This window comes from Felis catus, chromosome A2, assembly GCF_018350175.1.
Source record: "Felis catus isolate Fca126 chromosome A2, F.catus_Fca126_mat1.0, whole genome shotgun sequence".
In the NCBI taxonomy this organism is placed as follows: Eukaryota; Metazoa; Chordata; class Mammalia; order Carnivora; family Felidae; genus Felis; species Felis catus.
The window spans coordinates 132,137,798-132,160,143 of NC_058369.1; the positions used below are offsets into that span (position 1 = coordinate 132,137,798).

Sequence of the window (22,346 nt, forward strand, 5' to 3'; positions counted from 1 at the left end):
CTGTAAGGATCTTGGAAGTTACTCTTTCCTTAAGACAAGTAGAAAGCTGACTGTTCTAAAAATCAACTACTCTTCTTGGATACATAAGAGAGGGAAGGACACAGGGCAACACACTGCCCTCAAGACTGGAGAGACAGGCCAGTACAAGGAGTCATGGCTTCCCAGAGCAAAGACTCACAAGTGGAAACTTTGCCAGGGGAACCAGTGTCAAGGTAGGAAAATCTGAACTATAACTGATAAATTGCTTGGGGCTTAATGTGGACAACTCTGAAAGTTAAAAACTCCAAGGGGACCCAGTCAAATTGGAGGGGGTATCTCCTATACTTTTGTGAGTTTTGCCTCCTAGAACTCAACCAGATTGTTAGAGAAAATATTAGAGAAAAATCCTCTATACTTCCAACAGGGAGAGGGGGAAATGAATCATTTTGATATATGCCAGAACATTCTGTTCTTAAGAAGGCTTGCCCTCAGGAGAAGCAAGTAAACCAGAGTCTAATCTGCTGGAATATTATCAGAGGCTAACTTCTCTGGCAGAAGGGAAATACCCAATACCAGCCAACTCTAGCCATCCAAGGAGAGGAAAAAAAAACCCGAGTAACACTTCTGAAGTCTATAGTCCAGAGTCATAGCTACACTAAAGGCTAAGATTTAATCATAAGAACTATAGAATATTTTGCCTCCCCTCACATCTTACCATCACATTACTAAGGCCTACTTACAATAATTCCCTTTACATGGTACATCATGTCTAAATATCAAGAAAGAATTACAATGCAGACTAAAAGACAAAAAATACAGTTTGAACAGAGAAATCAAGATAAGAATCAGACATAGCAGCGATGTTGGAATTATCAGACTGGAAATTTAAAACAATGAATAATATGCCAAGGGTTCTAATGGATAATGTAGCATGAAAGAACAGATGGATGATGTAGGGAGAAAGATGGAAATCCTAAGAAAGAATCAAAAAGAAATGCTAGAGATAAAAAACACTGTAACAGAAAGGAATGCTTTTGATTAGCTTATTAGTGGACTGAGAGAAGAATCTCTGAACTAAAGGATATATGAATAGAAACTTTGAAAACTAAAAAAGCAAAGAGAACAAAAACCAAAAGAAAAACACAGAATATCCAAGGATCATGAGGTTAACTACAAAAGTGTAATATACATGTGATGAGACTACCAGAGGAGAAGAAAGAGAGAAAGGAATATGAAACAATAATGACTGAGAATTTTTTCAAAATAACGTCAGACACCAAATCACAGATCCAGAGGACACTAGCAGGATAAAATTCCAAAAAAAAAAATCTATACCTACATCTATCATTTTCAAACAACAGAAAATCAGAGGTAAAGAAAAAAAATCCTGAAAGAAGCCAGAGGAGGAATATACCTTACCTGTAGAGGAACAAAGAGGAGAATGACATCTGTCTCCTCATAAATGCAAGCAAAAGAGTGGAGTGAAATATTTAAAGTGCTGAAAGAAAAAAAACCCAACAACTTAGAATTCTGTACTAAGTAACATTTTTCTTCAAAATTGAAGGAGAAATAAAGACTTTCTCAGACAAACAAAAATTGAGAGAATTGTTGCCAGTAGACCTGCTTTGCAAGGTATCTTAAAAGAAGTTCTTTAGAGAGAAGGAAAATAATATAGGCCAGAAACTCAGACGTACATAAAGTAAGGAAGAACATCCAAGAAGGAATAAGTGGAAATAAGATAAAACTTTTATTTTTTATTTTCAACTGATTTATTTTAACTGATCTAGCAGTTTATTCAAAATAATGATACCAACATTGTATTTAGTAATGTATGCTTATGTATATATCATCTGTATATATAAACATGCTTATGCATGCTTGCAAGTGACAACACTGATATAAGGACAGAAAGGAGGAATTAGGAATATTTTGTTATTATAAGCTACTCAAACACTTGTGAAGCAATATACTGTTATTTGAAAGTGGCCTTGGATTAGTTGTAAATTGCCAACTCCAGAGCAACCACCAAGAGAAGTGTTTTTAAAAAGAAGTATAGCACCCTTCGATAGCTCAGCTGGTATAGCAGAGGACTGTAGAAGAAATAAAAAAACAGAAGTATAACTGATATGCTAAGACAGAAAATGGAATCATTTAAAATGTTTAATGAAGACCACAAAAGGCAGAAAAACAGTGGGAGACAAAATCAAGAGCAAAGAACAAGGGCAACAAATAGAAACAGTAAAAATATGGTAGATATTATTCTAATTCTATCAATAATCACTTTGAATACCAGTAGACTAAATGTACGAATTTAAAGATGGATTGTTAAAGTGGATCCAAAAACACGACCCAACTATATGTTGCTTACAATAAACCCAATTTAAATATAAAGACACAAAAGGGCGCCTGGGTGGCGCAGTCGGTTAAGCGTCCGACTTCAGCCAGGTCACGATCTCGCGGTCCGTGAGTTCGAGCCCCGCGTCAGGCTCTGGGCTGATGGCTCAGAGCCTGGAGCCTGTTTCCGATTCTGTGTCTCCCTCTCTCTCTGCCCCTTCCCCGTTCATGCTCTGTCTCTCTCTGTCCCAAAAATAAATAAATGTTGAAAAAAATTAAAAAAAAATAAATACAAAGACACATATATATTAAAAGTAAATGAATGGAGAAATGTAGACTATGCTAACATTAATCAAAAGAAAGCAGGAGTAGTTATATTAATTTCAGACAGCAAATTTCAAAGTAAGGAAAGTTATAAGGGATAAAGAAAGGCATTGCATCATGGTGAAAGTTGGTCAGTTCTCCAAGAAAACATAGCAGTCTTGGGCATGTATACACCTAACAACAGAGTGTCAGACTTTTAGGGCAGAAACTGATAGAACTGCAAGAGAAACAGATGCCTTCACTATCATACTTGGAAACTAAAACATCCCTGTATCATAAATGGACAGATTAGCAGGCAGAATATTAGTAAGGACACAGTTAAACTCAATACCATCAGTTGACTGTATTACAGGAATATATTTCTGGGTTCTCTGTCCTGTTCTATTGATCCATTTGCTTGCTTATTTTATTTTATTTTGTTTTGTTTTGTTTTATTTATTTATTTATTTATTTATTTATTTATTTATTTATTTGCCAATACCACACTGTCTTGAATACTTAGCTTTATAATAAGTCTTGAAATTGGGTAATAAGTTTGAAGTTGAGGAGTGACAGTCCTCCATCTTTGTTCTTCTCCTTTAATATTGGGTTGGTTATTCTGGGTCTTTTGCCTCCCTATAGAAACTTCAGCATTAGCTCAAAAAGGAGGAAGGGCAATACTATGGGGGGAAAGATAGTCTTTTCAATAAATGGTACTGGAACAACTGACATCTACATGCAAAAAAATGAATCTAGACATAGATCTTAACAACCCTTCACAACAATTAACTCAGAATGGATCACAGACCTAAATATAAAACCCAAAACTAAAAAACTTCCACAAAACTCCTGAAATGCAAATTCAAACAATGAGATACCACTGCACACCTATCAGAATAGCTAAATCTGGAACACTGTCAACAATAAGTGCAGGTGAGAATATGGAGCAACATGAACTCTCATTTATTGGTGGTGGGAATGTAAAATGGTTCAGCCTCTTTGAAAGAGTGGCAATTTCTTACAATACTAAATATACTCTGTCCATATTACCAGTAATCACATACCTTGGTATTTACTCAAAGGAGTTGAAAACTTATGTTCACTAAAAAACCTGCAAACAAATGATTATAGCAGCTTTATTCAAATTGCCAAAAGCTGGAAGCAACCAAGATGTCCTTCATTAGGTGAATGGATAAATAAACTGTAGTACATCCATACAATAGAATGTTGTTCAGTACTAAAAAGAAATGAGTTTTCAAGCCATGAAACAACATGGAAGAATCTTAAATGCACATTGCTAAGTGAAAGAAGCCATCTGAAAAAGCTACATTTGTGTGATCCCAAAATTATGGAAAAGGCAAAACTATGGAGTCAGTGAAAAGATCAGTGATTGTCAGGGGTTGGGGGATATGGGGCAGAGGGATGATACACAGAGGACCAAAGAATTTCAGGACAGTGAGAATACTTTGTATGAGACTATAATGATGGATATATGTCATTATATTGTATATTTATCCAAACTCATAGAATGTACAATACCAAGAGTGAACCTTAATGTAAACTATGGGCTTTGAGCGATAATGATGTGTCAATGTAGGTTCATCAGTTATAACAAATGTACTGCTCTGGTAGGGGATGTTGATAATGGAGGAGGTCATGTTTGTGTAGGGGTAAGGAGCATATCTCTGTATCCTCCCATTTAGTTTAATGCTGAAACTGCTCTAAAAAATAGTCTTGAATAAAAAACTGTTTCTTGTTCCATAAAGTTGCAGACAGCATCTGTTGACCACTCACGCCCTATTTGATGAGATTTTTAGTGTCCCTTTGTTTTCTCCACGTCATCTTCCATTATGCCTCCTATGTTCCTGTCAGCTGTACCTTTACTTCCACAGGTTTAGGAATGAAAAAAAATATTATGTTTTATATTTAAATCCCATGTCAGTTTATTAACCACTCTGGGCTCTGTTATTGTCTTCCTTTTAATATAGAGTGTCTTTATAATAAAACAAACAAAAAGAGTGGGTAACTTTTACTGTCTGAATTTCAGGTTTTTAGGCTTACAGTTAAGCTGAAGCTATTGAGAACAGTGTTTTATGAAAGGGGCAGATGATGATTTGGGCTCTATTATTATTTTTATCATCTCTGGGACAAATTTGTCAGGAACAACATAGGATTGCATGTAGCTTTTATGGATCTTTCATAACCTTTGACTCCAAATCCATGAATCAGCTATACGTCTAATAAAATGAATATGTTATAGGCTGGCAGCTTTGATATAACCTTCACTCACTCAGAAATAGTCTCCTGATGAGTCAGATAATAATTTCCTGCATGTAAAACAGAGATGTGTATTGGAATCCTTCCTATTCAACTAGTTACTTAATAACTTGATATTCTTTTTGAGTAGTTTGGCATAGATACCCACTGGCTCTCCAGCTAGAAAGAATATAAAAACAATCTCTTTTGTGTATTTTGGGAACACTGTTTTACTGTCACAAATTAGGAACGGTGTTAGAAGTACTATCTAATTAATGTCAGATAGAATGGCTAATCATCAACCATTGCAAGAGAGTAATCATTTTTAGTAATGAACATCTAGTCTTCATCCAGTTTGTAGTGAACAGGCTTGTAGTGTTCTCCAAATTTTGATGTGTCAGAATTGCTTAGGAAGCATTTTAGCCATACGGTTTCCTTGAACCCATCTACAGAGATTCTCAGTTAGTGGATGTGTTGGAGTAGGACCTGAGGATTTGTGATATAGAAAATCTTCTCAAGTGATGCCAAGGCAAAGTCAGGTTTTGTAACTACTGTATTCGGCATGCCAGCTTGCTCATTATTTACAAATACCTTGTGCAATCAGTTTACATTAGAGGGTCATGAAGGAAGTCACTTGATCCAAATATAAATAACCATTAGAAACACTTTGGTATTTTTTTCATGTCTACAACAGGTATTTAGTAGCACTTATTTAAATTATTTTTCCATTTTAGAATTATCATAGCCATGCTCTTGATATATATCCTTTGGAAACTTGATTATCCATTTATTTATAAATTGGAATGGTTGCAAACTTGTTTTCCAGGGATAGCTCATCTCTGTTCATGGTTACCTACTGAATCATTTACACTAAATTGAGCTTTCTGTTATGCCTCAGTTCATCTCCTTGAAGAACTAATATGTCCTTCTTTTCAGTCACATGTTCTTTATGTGTTAGATTCTGCTAACCTAAATTTCTATCTAAAATTTTGATCATTAGTGAATATAAATCAAGTGTAACTAGCTGTATAAGATAATTACACTCCAGATACCTAGCAAATAATGCTATCTTGATCTCTCTGCCATCTAATATTTATAAAAACTGTGTTAAAATAAATAATAGTCTTGAAGGACTATGTGAAATGTATCATTTCAACCCTTAGTATAATTTATTCTTGGATCAGGTCAGACCAAAAGAGAGCTGAGTAGCATTCTGCATTGTTTTGGCCCCTAGAGCATTACTTTTATTAACGTTAGATCACCAGCTTCCATTGACAGAACAAAATCTATATAAAAGTCATTATTATAGTTACTATTATATTCTTACCTATCTAGTATTTAAATTAATGAAAAAATTGGTAAGCACTGAGTCTGTATAACGTTCAAAAGGTAGATGAGAATACACTAATGTCTCTCAGTTTCTGGAATATAATGTTAAGTGTAGAAACTAATTGTAGACTCATTTTATCTTAAAAGCTCACTGAGTTTTATTTTGCCATTATATACATATAAGTGTGGATTTTACAAATAATGATTCTTATTCTCATTTAAATTTTCAAATAAAGTTAAAATTCCACGGAGACAAACTGTTTATCCTAGGATTTAAGTACCACCAAGCCCTTAGCATAACTCTCAGAGGTAAGCACAATCCAGTTTAAAAGCCAAAGTCATTGTCCTCTTTTAAGAACTCATGGGGGAAAAATTTTTCATGTCCTATAATGATGGAAAGCCAGACTTTTGAGGAACAGCTTTTTGGAATAGACACTATGAACATTGTACTGATTCAGTCTATCCTCTGGAAAGCTTCAAGTCAAATTATCAACCATCTTGAACATATGTTTAGAGCCATTTGACATCTCATAATTCTTTTATTCTAATCTTATATTTGGCACATTTAATTTTTCTGCCTTTTTATTGTTCTGTAATGTATCTTGATCCATTTTATTCCTTATGGAAGCTCCCACTTTAAAACTCCAAATTCCATTATCCTACTTTCAGACTACAAACATTTATACTGCCATCACTTAATCTCCTATTATATCTGCTCTTTGACCTCATGGAATGCTTTATTTTATTTACTTGCTACTTTATAGATTTATTTCCTATTTTGGTAAAGTGACATCAAGATCTCTTATCACCCAAGCCTGAGACCTGGGAACAATCTTAAGTGTCTCTCTCCAAAGTCCCTTACCTCCAAATGTCATTAAATTCTTTCATTTCCACCTCTTTAAAATCTTGAGAACTTGTCTTTTCCCTCCTCACAACATTTCTTCCCTGTGCTATTACAGTAGTCTCCTAATTTGGGTCCATTACTTCAAGTCATCTTCACCAATTCTTTTCCATACTGTTACCAGAGTTACTTTTTCAAAGCATGAATCATCGTAAATCATATTTATCAACTTAGAATTCCTCAGTCTTCCCACTGTCTGCAGGACAAAGCCCAACTTTCAGCATGCCATACACAGCCCCTCGTGATTGATCCCTAACTATTTCCCCCTAAATGCTGTGAAAACTTCTACTTCAGCGTGGCTAAGTATTTCATCGTTCCAAGGGTAGCATACTACTCCTTAGCTTTGGCCTTTTGTATATGCATAACTTTTCTCTGCAATAGCCTCCCTGATTCCTCTACAACCACAGTTCTACGTGGTGAATTTTTAATTCTTTGTTAGTGTCATTTATACTAACAAAGCCTGTACTCTCCTGACATTTATATCTTCAGTACCTAATAAAATTTCTTTCTTCCTCTCTAGCCTCCTATCTGTCCTGTTGCTCTTTTTTGTGCCCATGTTTCAACCATACAAGATTTCTGGTCCTTGTCCTCTTCTTCTCCCATGTAACACTTTCATATATGGTATTTCTCTTGATTGTAATGTTTTCTTGCTCTTCTTTTCACCTCTACTGTTCATACATTTTTTTTCAGATATGTACCTCTGTCATGATAAGCAAAGACCTCCATGTGACCAAATCAAATGGAAACTTTTCTGCCCTCATCATGATCTCCTAGAAATATTTAATAAAATATGCAATTTTATTAAACATCTTTATCTTTTTTTCTGAAAAAAAAATAGACCCTTTTTTCCTCCTACCTCATGGGCCATTTCTCTTGACTTCTTTTTCTGGTTCTGTCTTTACCCCAAAATCTATTTGCTGGAATTTTCCAGGACTGAGTGCTTGGTCCCATTTTCTTCTCTTATTATGGTTTCTCATAGGTGATTTCAGCAATGTTCACGACTTAAAGTACCAGATGAGGATCTTCATCCATAAGTATCTATTCTAAGATCCAAAGTTAAAAGTATAGCATCTTACATGTCATCTGCACTTGGATGTTTTAGACATACTCAAAGTTAACATGGTCAAAAACAGTTATTTAGTTCTCTTTTCCAGAAAACCTGATATCCCTGACTTTCTTCACTCAACAAATGAAATCATCATCCACCCAATTACTAAAGCAGAACCCTATAAATTTCTTTCTAATGCCAAAGGTATTTCAAATTCATCTAATTCTCTCCATCTCATTTTCTATGGTCTTTCCTTGATTTCTTTAACATCCCCCATATTGGCCTTCCTATTCTCCTCTTGGCTCCCTCCTCTCCATTCTCCATGCAAAAACTGAAGTTACCTTCTTAAAACCCAAGTCATATTATGTCACTCCTGTTAAGGCCTACCAGTAGTTCCCCAATTAGAATAAAATATGCATTTTTTAACCATGCTCTTTGTAGGGATATAACCTCTCCAGTTTCATCCAATTCCACTCTTTCCATCACTTGCTCACTAGACTAATGATGCTCATGTTTTCTCAGTTCCTGGAGCAGACCCATGTATTCCCTGCCTCAGGGTCTTTGCCTTTGCTACTCCTATGCCAGGAACTTCCCTTCTCCAAACATAAAAATGTTTAGATATTTATTCCTCAGTTCACTGCTTGGATTTTGCTCTTTTGAGAATACTCTTCTGACCTCCTTTAGCAGATCTAGATTTCCTTGTAATTTGTTTATTCACTACCTATCATTTCTTATAGTTGCCAACTTGTAATTTATTTGCTTACATGTTATGTCTTCCTCACAAAGTTTTAAGCTCCGTTAAGACAGTGGTTACTTCAATATTGCATCTCAAATTCTAGCATGGTACCAGAGTAAGTACTTAATAAATATTTGTTAAATGAGTGACACTCTCAACTTAAACATCATTTCTTCCAAGAAGCCTATGATTCTTGCCGCCATAGTAGATCTACTCATTATATGGCCTGTAGCCCTCTCTACTTCCTCATAATAGTTTACTTTTTTATAATTACTGTTTATCTTCCATGTTAAATGGTAATGATATGGGCCTTATATGTTTGTTTTACTGTGTTATCCCCAGCACCTTGCACAGTGGCTGCAGTATGGCAAATGTTTCATAAATGTTTGAGTAGTAAAGGAATATTTGGTACACCTTAGAAGCTTATTAATTTTTTTGTTGTCTGAATGAATTTATTGAATAAAAATTGGTAATGGTGACTTAGAAACTTTTTTTAAATGGTAGAAATGTTAAGTATTAACAATATCTCACACTGAGTTGGAGCTTAGAGGAGATTGTGATTCAATCCTTATGACCCAGATAATGTTTTCTCTGTCTCTAAAAACAGACACAATCATATCAATCTAAAAGAAGTGTTTGGTAATTTACATAAAATAAGAGCATTGGCTCAGATAGAGTAAGAAGTGATGAAGAATATGCCTTATTAAGCAAAAACTCTTTGTTAGTACCAAGTCAAAAGAACATACAAAGCTCAGCCATGTTGACAATTGATTCCCTTTGAAAGGCAGAATATTAGATCTAAGCCATTCATCATGAACAGAAAATACAAACTGAAAAATAAAAATTATCACAACAAAAAATAACAACATGGAAAAATAAAGTCCTAGAGCAAGAAACTTCAAAACATGTCTGCTGCTAAAATGGTGTGGGAAGTGGGAGCAGGGAAATAGTTCCCCAGTGAAACAAGTGCAAGAAACACTGGATTGAACAAAACCATAACTATGTCTTTCCTGAGAATTTTTCAAAGCTTCTAATATACTATAGTGCCTTAGGGCCTATCAATGGAAGTGTATGGAATGATTTTTTCCCCCTAGATCTATTTGGCCATCAAATCATTTTTGCACAAAATATCTAGTGGAATTGATCTGGAAAGAATTAGTCTTAGTACTGAAAGCAACCTTCCATTAGCAGAGATTTAGTTCAGTTTTATTAGAAGACAACTGAAATAGTCATCCTTAGATTATTAAAAGGGGATTTTCTCAACTAGACAATTATTTGAATGTATTGCCTGTGATTATTCAGGAATAGATACTGATGTTTCTGTATGTGAAGAGAATGCAAGTCATTCTATTAGGGGAGGGAGTGTAGAGGGATAATGGATTGTTGGGAAGAAAGGTGAGAATCGTGAAAGCAGTGTACAGATATACCTTAAATGCTTAATGAAAGGGTAGGGCAATCAAAACTGTAATAATCTTCATCCAATCTTTGACAGAGCCTAATTCATACATTTCAAAGCCATTAAAGAGTTCAATATAAGGTAAGTTAATGGAGACTTCATGATCTGTTGACCTTATTACATCATTAAAAGATCAAATTTTGGCCTGAAAATAGCAGATTCCTTCTCAATGATTCACATTACCCAGAAGTCTAGGGTTTACTGGAATTCTTAACAAAAATTACAAATCTCTTTGCAATAAATTTCAGGTACTGGTTCTTGATAACTTTAAGTACAGTTCGCCATTAAACTTGCCCATTATCTATCAATTATTGCTTACCTTTTATTTTGTTTTGATTTTAATCTTTTTCCTTCATCTTTCTAAGTAGTATAGAACCTCCACTCTCAGTTCATTCATCGTCACCCAAGAAGTTGATTTTAGTTTTTGGCATAAAAAGCCCATATGGTGTCCTTAAGTGTTGCTTATTTACCCTGAGAGTGTTTCATTGTGTGGCTTTCTCAGATAGGACTCAGCACTCATCAGATAACAAATCCTTCTTCTCAGAGAAACTGGCTTCCTCATCTCAAACCAGTTTGTAAACTCCCTTTCCCTTTATTTCACTGCTTTTTCCCCCTTTCAAAGCCTTGAAAAAAGTAGAAAAAAGAATAAATATTTCTTTCTTCCTTGTAACTGTATTTTTTAAAGATAACAGCATTTTTTCCTACATAAAGTGATACATGCTCTTCTTAAACAGATTCAACAATATAGAGAAACACAAAGAGACAATTCATCCAGAATTTTATCACCTTGAAATGACCAGTGTTACATCTGGGAAGGATTTCCCCAGATATATCTGTCTGTGTATACACAGAAGGAAAGAGAAAGGGAGCCAAATATAATTTTATAATAATTGAATGATAGTCTACATGTTTTAAAAATAAAAAGTATTGGGGCGCCTGGGTGGCACAGTCGGTTAAGCGTCCGACTTCAGCCAGGTCACGATCTCGCGGTCCGTGAGTTCGAGCCCCGCGTCGGGCTCTGGGCTGATGGCTCAGAGCCTGGAGCCTGTTTCCGATTCTGTGTCTCCCTCTCTCTCTGGCCCTCCCCCGTTCATGCTCTGTCTCTCTCTGTCCCAAAAATAAATAAACGTTGAAAAAAAATAAATAAATAAAAATAAAAAGTATTGCGTTTAATTCTATTTGAATGTAACAGAACAAGAAACAAGTAGAACTGAAGGAATTATTAAACTTGAGACAAATGTTTCTTTTTGCTAAAGTATTTTCAATTATTTAAAATAGAAGAAAATAATAAGGAACAATATGTAAGTGTGAAGCATTTTAAATTCCATGTCTACCCTTGGTCTGGATAGCTCTCCATGAAAGATGGAGAGGTGAATTCTTTTACACTTGCTTCGCCTTCTATTCCTTTCTCCTGAGTGTTGTCCATCTTACTACATCAGTGTCATACTTGACACCTGGGCTGAGTATAGCACTGTATAATGCTGTTGTGTCTTTTTTCAGAACATACAGACTTTGTTCCACTGTGTTTTGGAATTGAATGTTTAGGAAACACTCTTAGGCCAGCCTGCTTCTCCCCAGTGTTGAAAGTTTGTTTTATTTATTTTATTCTTTTGGGACACCCTAGAGGATTCTTTCTTTGTCTTTAAAGTTCAGTTATTTAACTAGCATGTTTTGCTATTGATTGTTCTTTGCCAGCTCTTCCTAAATCTGAAGATTTTGTTCATGGAAATATTGTGTATCATATCTCTAAGCACTTTTTCTGTTCGGTTTGTTGAGTTTTCTACTTAAAATGACAATTATCTTTATGTTGTATTGTTTTTGTCTTTCAGATGTATCATTGTTTATTTGATCACTTTTCTTTTCTTTTTCTCTTCCACATTTACTGTGGTAATCTCAAGTCATTAATTCAAATGCTACATAAGTGTATTTTGCCCCTAATGTGTTCTGATTCATTGGCTTTGTCATTGTATTTTTTTTTTTTTTATTGTTCACTTGCAGGCACTCTTAATTTACTTCCTTTGGTCTTCAGCTTCCTTGTCAGTCCTTTCCATGGCTTTATCTTCTTGCCTTTGTGCTATAAAATCCTAAGACTTTCTATGACATAAGACATTCATGGGGAATGTGCTTCAGTTTCTAGCTTATGTTTTCATCTGGACTGGTCTTGGTTTATCCCATTCATAATGTGTTGCTTTCTTTCTTCTACTCCTTCCTTCCATATTTCCTTATGCCTTAATAAATTACTGCTATTACAATCTAATTCCTTATATGTGGGTGGGCTGTGATGTATTACTGTTGTCCTTATAAGAAGCCATCAGGACACAGACAATACAGATTGAGGACATAGAGAGAAGTCAGCCCTCTGCCAACCAAGGGAAAGAAGCCTCAGAAGAAACCAAACACTTTGACACTTTGATCTGAGACTTCTAGGCTTCAGAACTGTGATAAAATGAATTTCTGTTGTTTAAGCCACCCTATCTGTGGTATTTTGTTATGGCAGCCTGAGCAATACAGGTAATACACTACCAACCTATCTTACCACTGATGATGTGAACCATGATTTTTTACCCCAGGTTTTTTTTTTTTTTTTTTCTAGTTTCTCTGTAGTAAATTGCTTTTTCCTTCTCTGTTCTTTTGAAGGAAGTTACTAAGTGTAGCCCACACAGGAGGGGTCAGGAGTGGATTGAGGGAGAGTTTGGCTCCACCTTCTGAGTAGAAAGTACCATTTGGAATTCTGTAAGAAAGATTTATTTGTCTTTTCTCCTCATTTATTTATTTATTCACTTGTTTATTTATATCAATATTAACTCATGTCTTTTTATTTTATACTTTGGGTTATAATCCAGTACAAATTTATTCATTTTTTTTTGCTCAAATTGTTATGGCTTTGGCCACAGGGAACTCTTTCAGCTCACCTTATATCCTTTTGACATGTATCCATAGTCGTGCTTTTAATTTTTTAGCACTTTTTCATTTTCTGTCATTACATGATGGCCAGAGTCAACTTGTACTTTTCCTGCCCCAACTCTAGAATTAGTCAGTTTTCCAAGGAGCCCTGCGTCATTTTATAGGAGAAACTAAGATTAGGTGCTAGATGGAACAAGTTATGTTAAATACAGTCTTGTAGAACTTTTACAAAGGTGTTCTCCATGCATCAGTTACCATTTCTTTGTTGAATTTGTTCTCAATCATTCAGGAAAGGCCTGTTTTTCTCTCCTTGATGTAAAGGGCAAACTTCCTTGGTATTTTGTGTTTCTTTCTTATTTACTGGAATACAAGGTCTGTAAGAAGCTCTGCAAGAAAGAAGGGCAGTTTCACAATCAAATAATTTTGAATGTGTAGGGTATCACATTCACAGCTTCTGGAAATTTGGCATTCTACACAGATGAATAACTAAGAGTTTCTCAAAATGTTTGTGTGGTAAAAGAATTCAGTTAACCTAGTTTAACCCAATTTTTTCCAAGTTTATTTGACCATAGATACCACCTTTTTTGGAATATGTATTGGCATCTTATAGGATTTGTGTTCCTTGGAATTCACTTGGGACAGGCCAAACATAATACTATGACTTGGAAGCCCCTGTAGCTATGCTGTACAGTACTTGAAAGAAGTGTTTTCTTTTAAATGCACCAAGGCTAGAATGAAAATAATCCTTCTAAAGTGCTATGATTGAATGGCCTTTTCATGAGAGTGCTACATCTGTTTCTTTCATTTCCTTGAGCACCAATCCCTCCTGCTCTGCTGAGCTCAGGCTAAATATAGGTTCTCTATCCAGTATGGTGCATGTGGGGTTGAGAATAATTTTCTCATCTGTCTCACCCAGATCATTTCTCCATAGCTCTGACAACATGATTTCCAAGTGCTATTTTCCTTATAGACCTCTAAGAGATCTGTTCTGAGAGAGAGTATACCATAACTATAAAATTTAAAAAAATGATGGATAATTTTTATAAATTCACTGAAATTAGGACCATAAAGTCAATAAAATCTTGATCGATAAAAATGCAACTGATTAGAAAAACCAATTACCCAGAATTCTTTCCCTGCAATAGTTAGAGGAGTTAGAGAGAAGACAGCAAAATAAATTGATATCAGAAAAATGGCTTCAATTTAACTTTTAGTTCAAATACATACTAATTAAAGAATTTTCCTATAGAACAGTGACATAAAATTAGAACCATTTTTTTATTAATGATAATATAATAAACAACATTTCAAGTTACTGTTTTTCAGTTTGTAATTAATAAACATCTTGTATGAGATACTTTGAGGCTATGTAAATATCCTGTTCCCCATTAAATTTTCTCCCCCTAGTTTTAGCATCCATTGACGATTTTTGCCTGACTCAATTATTGTGTTGATGGTTGCCAAATGATTTTCTATCATTCCCTTTTCATTTAATGGCTGGCATTCTATGATAAGAAAGATCATTTCTTTCATATTGTTTAATTGATTAATATCAGCATATACTCATGGATTCTTATTTAATGGGTTTTAATTTGTTAAGGCAATTATTTTGATGCTTAAATTGTCCCAGATTTAATTGGTGGGACACTTTTAAGCTTACTCTTATGATCTTTTGACATGTTTCCATTCTTATTTAAGTACTTTCTTACTGTCCTGCACTGTAAGATGTTTCACTCATTGGCTTCATAGTTTGTATTGTGGAACTTCTTGGCCTTTGCTGTCCCTTTATGATACTCTTTGTCTCTACAAGAACATCATAATGCTTAGTTAACTTTATCTTCACCGGCTTCTGGATACTCCTTTGTGCTTCCAGTATCCCTGCTTGGATGTGTTCTGTATCATCTATTTTGAAGCCTATCAGTTATTATCTTTGCTTTCTTAAATCTACCATGGCATGGGATTCTGTATGATGCTGCACCCTCTGGGCCTTTATTAAGTAGTGGTTGATTGATGGTCATATACAGAAAAGCTTGCTGCATTGTAAACCTCAGGAAGAATAGCAGGCTAAAAAATGACTTAACCTTTCCAATTGTTAGCACCACAAGGACCTGCAGGGCACATGATTTTGAATGAGGATCCTAGGATCATTAATTGTCAGAGTAGGACACCTGTAGTTGAGGAAAATGTATTTGTACTTGCTGAACACAAGACTAATGTAGCAAAAAAGTATTTACCATTGAAATATAGCTTAATCAAGCATTTTGTATTTACTCTTATACTCTATTTATATTTGATATCACTGCTGTTCCTCCCACCTGCCATTCCCACTTGGATAGCCTCCCTTCTCATTATCCTCATTTTGTTCAGTCATCTTTTGACTCAAAGTTGGCCAGAATTCAGTGGATAGTGGTTTCTATCTTCAGGCCAGAGAATGAAGAGAAAAGAGGAAGAAAAGACAAAAATAATAGAGAACATGTTTAAAGGGTGTGAGGCTATGCACCTAAGCACCTACAGTTGCTGCTTAGCAAGCAATATTGGTGCAAGAAAGGAAAGATATGTTTGGGATTGGCAACACTAAAGATGGTCTGGTGTTAGACTCGTAGAGATAATATTCTTGGCACTTTCTTCATTTTCTCTCCAATGCTGTAGGTTCATTACCAAAAGAAAATACTTTTCATGTAATTCTGGGCATTCTTCAAAACAAAGCAGGGCAAGGTATATTTTAATGTAAAGTGTGCAGATACTGGAATTTGTAGGAGTTGCTATTTCCACTCATTGGCTTTGAGATGTTGAGCAAGACCATGAACATCAGTTTCTTCATGTTAAAATGGCAATAATAATATCTATTGTATTATATTATTGTAAGGCCTAAAGACTATATGTGCACAAAGCTTAGAGTAGAATGCTAACACATAGTAGGTGCTTAACAAATACTGCTGCTAGATTAGCAGATCCTAGAATTTCATGCTGGTAAGAATCCTCTAAGGGTATTATTTTTAAAACAAAATGAGACAAACAGGCCTCCAAGCTTTTCCTTGAAGATTCTTACTCAGTCATTCTGGGATGAGAGCTGGAAATATCTTCTTTTCTTTTTAAAATTTCTTTTACTGAATACTTGAGGCTATCATCAGTGAAGGTGAGCAAACCTATAACAATAGCCAGTGCAGCATGGGCCTATCGAAGAGGAGGTTGCCAGGACCGATGAAACCAATACCCATATGATTATACTGCCCATGGTCTACTTCTCACCCATAGTTTTTCTAAGCTCCTGTCCTCTTTCTATTTCACTGCCCACTTCATATGTTGTACATGCCTTTGAAACTGGAATATCCAAATTGAACTTGGGCTTTCCTTTATCATTTACCTTTCAAAGAAGGAAACTCCTCTTTGTTTCCATTTTTGGGAAGAAGCACAGCCATCTTTCTAGTTTTCTCACTGATATGAGAGGGACATCTTCCATTCCTGCTCCATCTCTTCCAAAATGGTCTCCTGCCTTCAGTCTTACTCATCTCAACTTAATAGCAGAGTGATCTTTCATATGAGGGGTGCCTGAGTGGCTTAGTCAATTGAGAGCCCGGCTCTTGATTTTGTCCCTGGTCATGATCTCACAGTTGTGGGATTGGGATTGACTCCCACGTGAGATTCGGGGTGCGGAGCTTGCTTGGTATTCTCTCTCTCTCCCTGTGACCCTCTCCTCACTTTGTGCATATGCTCTCACTGTCTCTAAAGTAAATTTTTAATAGAATAGAATAGAATAGAATAGAATAGAATAGAATAGAATAGAATAAGATACAAAACTAGCCATGTTTGGAAATTTTTATTACAAACTTGAGAATAAAATTCAAAGTCCTCATGGAAGCATTTGAGGTCTTTTATGATATGACCTTAGGCTTTCTGTTTTAGGCTCACCTTCTACAATATTCCTTCCTTTCCCTTCTCTCCAAATAAACCATACTATTAGCTTCTTCCCACCAGTGTTAAGACCTCACAACTACTTGACATTGCTGTTGGGTGGCCTTTTTCTGGAATTATATATTAGCTGCTACATTTTACCTAACTCCTGTAAACTCCTCTACTCTTAGTGTTTTAGATATCTTCCAAGTATCCTAGAAGGTTCAGATCAAGCATTACATGCTCCTGGAGCTTTTCTGAGGCCCCTTTCCTCACATCTGTTAATCCTTCTCCTGTGACCTTTTTGTTTCTATAGCTTTGATACTGCTTTATTTTAAGCATCAATTTTCTAATTTCCTTTAGGCTGATATTACTCCAAGGAAAATAGTTGTATTTTAATCTTCTCTCTTTTCTCAGTTGTTTGAAAAGTTGTGATATATGGAAGGTACCTACTAAATATTTGTTGAGTGAATGATTAGGAACCATGTAATGATTTCTTTTTTTTTTTTCTAACAATTCACACTTAGCAATCAGGCATAGTAACATTTACGAATTAAGATCTCACCCTAATTACAATTACATAGATTTATCTTTATCTCAGACACATTCTGAGAGTAGAGTAGGATATTTCCCCTTACAGATCCTATAAAATATAGATTATCGTCATTTTTATCCTCATAAACTTTGGAAATGAGAAGTGGAAATGTTTCAGAGATTATTTCTTAATTCTGTTTCAGCAGATATGGGGAAGGATAGCCTGGATTTCATCTGCCCCACTTAGTGTGCCTTACTTCATGGATCATCCAATCACTAGTGACAACATACAGTTAATTATATCTTCCTGTCACTAATGTGAGTAGACATACTCTGTCAGTAGAAACAGCTCAGGGGAAATGATTCAGAAAGAAAAAAAATCACAAATTTTTACACAAATATCCAGGCAGTGAGTGTGTCGTTATTGATTTTTACTGATGATCAAAATGACTGATTTGTATTGTCACTGTCCTTTGCATAAATGGGAATGATATATAGACCTTAATGATTTGTATGTGAATTTCTGAGGAAAATACCTCAGAATGCAGAAGTGATGGTGAGTTTTAATGTCTTGTTTGGTCATTTCCAGGAAAGCCTTTTTCTCTAATTTGAATGTTATTCATCTTCTGGAAGCAAACAGAAGTTTCATTATAACAATATTCATTATAACATGGACTTCAGGCTAGCAATGGTATTCTTTTGATCTATTCAACGAGGCTTAGAATATGGAGTATATCATAGTAACACACAATATTACTTATTGCACGAATCCATTATATTAAAAAGTATTTTACAAGAAGACTTTACATAAAGGCTTTCCTATATAGGGTAGAGGTAGAGATAGTATCTGTCTTATTTACTAATGTACTCATGTACTAATAGTATTAAAGTGCTCCTGTAATATGCACGTGTATATGAACACACATTAATTGGAGAATGGATGAATTCAATTTATGATGGCTGAGGTCAAGGATAAAGAAGAATTAACAAATTTATTAGGCATCCTCTATAATTTTCCAACTAAAAGTAATAGTTTAAGTATTAATGAAACATGTTGTGAATTAATAATGGACTAGCAGTGAACATCAGTAACTAATCTGTGTTCACATTGCACAAAATTGTGTACATTTTACTTTTACATCAGATTGCTAAGATCAGATAACACTTCCTCCAGGAACCTTTTATTTATTAAGACAAAAAACTTGATTTAGACACACTCAGTTTTGCTTTCTGATGGAAAGAAGGATTTAATTTATTTGTTCTCCCTGCTGCAGTTAGTCAACACAGTTTGCAGCTTAAAAAATGAAAGAAACACTTACATAATAGAGCTTTAAATGATAAGAACATTTCTTTACTAATTCAAAAGGACATTGTTAATGAATAGAACGAAAGTCTTAAGATTTTTTCTTCTCCCACACAAGTAGATCAGCTTTAACATTCTACAGAAGACTCAGATTTCTAATTTTTCCAAGCTCATTAGACTTTAATGGCCCCTTATCACTGTTGGCATTGTCAGGGATTGGACAAAAGTCCAGCCAAGCTGCACATTAATTAGGCAAAGACATGAATGTCCTCCTCACAGCTTCTGCATATACAGCTGTATGCCAGCTCCTACCAGAAAGCAGAATAGCAAGAGTTAGACATTTTCTAAATTTTACATTTTAAATGGGAAATGTTTTACATGGGAAATTTTAACACTTTCAGCAAATGTTAAGATTATGGAAGGAAGGTAGTCATACATTTTCTCCCCAGTTTTACTTCCTCCGTAGTCATTCTCAAACCAGTAGGCAGAGAAGTGGCTAACATGTTTTGAATTCATAAAACCAAGGGCATTCTTCATTCATTTCTGAATTAATCCTCTTGCATCCATAAATTCTGAGAGGAAAACCAAAATTTGGAATTTCATGATCATGGTCAGAGACTGATTAGTGCTTATTAGTACTCTCTCAACTCTCTCAAGCAAGGAATAGAAACTAAACTCAAAGCGGATTTGGTGAAACAGGGAAATAACTGGTTCACATGATAAAATTATAAAAAGAGCAAGAATGAAGTCACTGTAGGGAAAGATGGGAACAAGGAATTTGTATGTTTCAGGATTTGTGCTCTCATCCTCTTTCTCCCTCCGGTTCTCCCACCTCCCACTCCTAGCTCTTTTCCTCTTTTGTTTTCAGTTCTAAGTCAGTTTTTGCCATAAAATAAAGGTTTTGCCCTCCAGGAGCTCCAGAGTTCCCTTATGTAGCTTTGTATCTAGAGAGGAAAGATGCTTCTCTCTGAACTTCAGTTGGGATATATTTAAAGGAAAAAGCAAACAAAAGAAAAAGAGAACAGGAATGGTCTCTGACTAGTCACTTAAAAATGCCTTGGGCCAGAGCAAATATTGACAAACACAAAAGTAAAGATTCAGATTATGCTTCTATTCTGATAGATAATCTTTTATTAGTTTATAATCCTATGTGATGCTTAGAAGTCACTGTAAAGAAAACCGTAATTCCAAAAAACAGAAAGATACACTTTTTTAAATGTTTATTTATTTATTTATTTATTTATTTATTTATTTTTTAAATATGAAGTTTATTGTCAAATTGGTTTCCGTACAACACCCAGTGCTCATCCCAACAGGTGCTCTCCTCAATACCCATCACCCACCCACCCACTCCCACACCCCTGCCCCTGCCCCCATCAACCCTCAGATTGTTCTCAGTTTTTAAGAGTCTTTTATGATTTGGCTCCCTCCTTCTCTAAATTTTTTAATTTAAAGAAAGTTAATGACTTTATGAAGAAACAGTACATTACTTTTTAAAAAAGTGAACAGATGGGGGCACCTGGGTGGCTCAGTCGGTTAAGCGTCTGACTTCAGCTCAGGTCATTATCTCATGGTTCATGAGTTCGAGCCCTGAATTGGGCTCTGTGCTGACAGCTTAGAGCCTGGAGCCTGCTTCGGATTCTGTGTCTCCCTCTCTCTCTCTCTCTCTGCCCCTCACCACTCACACTCTGTCTCTCTCTCTCTCTCAAGAATCAATAAACATTAAACAAAAAATTTTTAAAGTGAACAGATGTATTACAAGATAATAAAGCATAATAGAATTCCTCTAACTGAATTTGCTTAGAGTTGGAAAAACTGGTAGAGATCTCAGTCATTTGTTCCTGACATGCCCTCCTTCTTATCCTCTACCCTGCCATACAAATTTGTTTATCATTCTTTAGTTTATTGAGAAGCATTAGCAAGTAGTGGTGTTCCAGAGGCCTAATGGTATAAAGACCTATATTAGTCACGTGGCAGCTGAATATACAAATGAAATCAGAAAGAACTCAAGAGTGGCAGAAAAATTCTTAGGGATTCTGAATCTTCCCTATCCCAGATTCAATACTAAACATCTGACATTACATCCTTGGGTAAGAAGTTATGACTGGTCAGCGAACTGACTGATGGCTCTCCTGGTTTTAATTTCATTGCCATTAAAAAATATCTCCTTGGAGGCAACTGGGTGGTTCAGTCAGTTTAGTGTCCAACTTTGGTTCAGGTCCTGATCTCATTTGTGAGTTTGTGCTGACAGGTCAATGTAGAGCCTGGAGCCTACATTGAATTCTGTGTCTCCCTCTCTCTCTATCCCTCCCCCACTCAAACACAGACACACACACACACACACACACACACACACGCTCTCTCTCTCTCTCTTTCTCTCTCTCTCAAAAATAAATAAACATTAAAAACGAAATTTTAAAAAAAAACAATCTCCTTAGATTTGGGAATATTATTATTTAGTTAATTTTAAATTTCCCATGTTCCCTCCCCCAAAGAGACTATGGATTGAGAAAGGCAACAAATGGGAAAAAAATTAGGTTTTTCCTGTAATTGATAAATAGCTTAGATCATGGAGGAATCTATCCATTGTCTATTTTGAATATCAGAGGTGGAGACCAGATTCTGGGAACATAAACAACATAAACAACTTAATTCCTCTTTTCATTGTGCTTCCACAGAATAGGGAGGGGTTGACATTTGAGAACAGACAGCAAATTATTGCAATGGAGGCCTCTTAAAACTTAAAGAAAGAAAAGTCTTGTTTTTTGGTTTTGCTTTTTTCTATGCAAGGTTAGGCCAGGACAGTGTTCAAGTGTCAAGGTATGGGGACATCCATGTCTAATAAAATTCCCTGTCAGCCTTCAGGTAAGATTTGTCCCTTCTACTTAAGTCCAAGATTTAAGAGACATCGTTATTAGAAAGATGGGTGCTGGTACCTTCACCAATAACATTTAGTGAAGGTTTATTATGTGACAGGAGCTAAGGTATTTAAAGGAGATCAAAGAAAGAGATGATGCAATCCAGTGTTTTAAAAAGCTTAATTTTTGGGGCGCCTGGGTGGCTCGGTCGGTTGGGCTTCCGACTTAGGCTCAGGTCATGACCTTATGGTCCTTGAGTTCGAGCCCGGCGTCAGGCTCTGTGCTGACAGCTCGGAGCCTGGAGCCTGTTTCCGATTCTGTGTCTCCCTCTCTCTCTGCCCCTCCCCTGCTCATGCTCTGTCTCTCTCTGTCTCAAAAATAAATAAAAACATTAAAAAAATAAATAAATAAATAAAAAATAAAAAGCTTAATTTTTTAGTGACAGAAGTAGACAAAAATTCATGATAAAGTAGTACAAATATATACAGGATGCAGTCTGGGCAGAGCTGAGGAA

General features: G+C 35.5%; 1 long non-coding RNA gene across 2 annotated transcripts in view; it reads right to left on the bottom strand.

Moving 5' to 3' along the window:
- Positions 1 to 3,083: 3,083 nt before the first annotated feature.
- Positions 3,084 to 22,346, bottom strand: part of LOC109497558 — a 62,749-nt gene continuing 43,486 nt past the window's right edge. The window contains exons 2-4 of one of the 2 annotated variants that reach the window (XR_006594438.1): positions 13,502 to 13,632; positions 13,255 to 13,394; positions 3,084 to 10,965 (exon numbers count right to left, since the gene is read on the bottom strand). This is a non-coding gene — a long non-coding RNA (uncharacterized LOC109497558). Of the gene's footprint in view, positions 10,966 to 13,254; positions 13,633 to 22,346 lie in introns of both variants that reach the window. The other variant, XR_002153838.3, reaches the window with a different exon arrangement.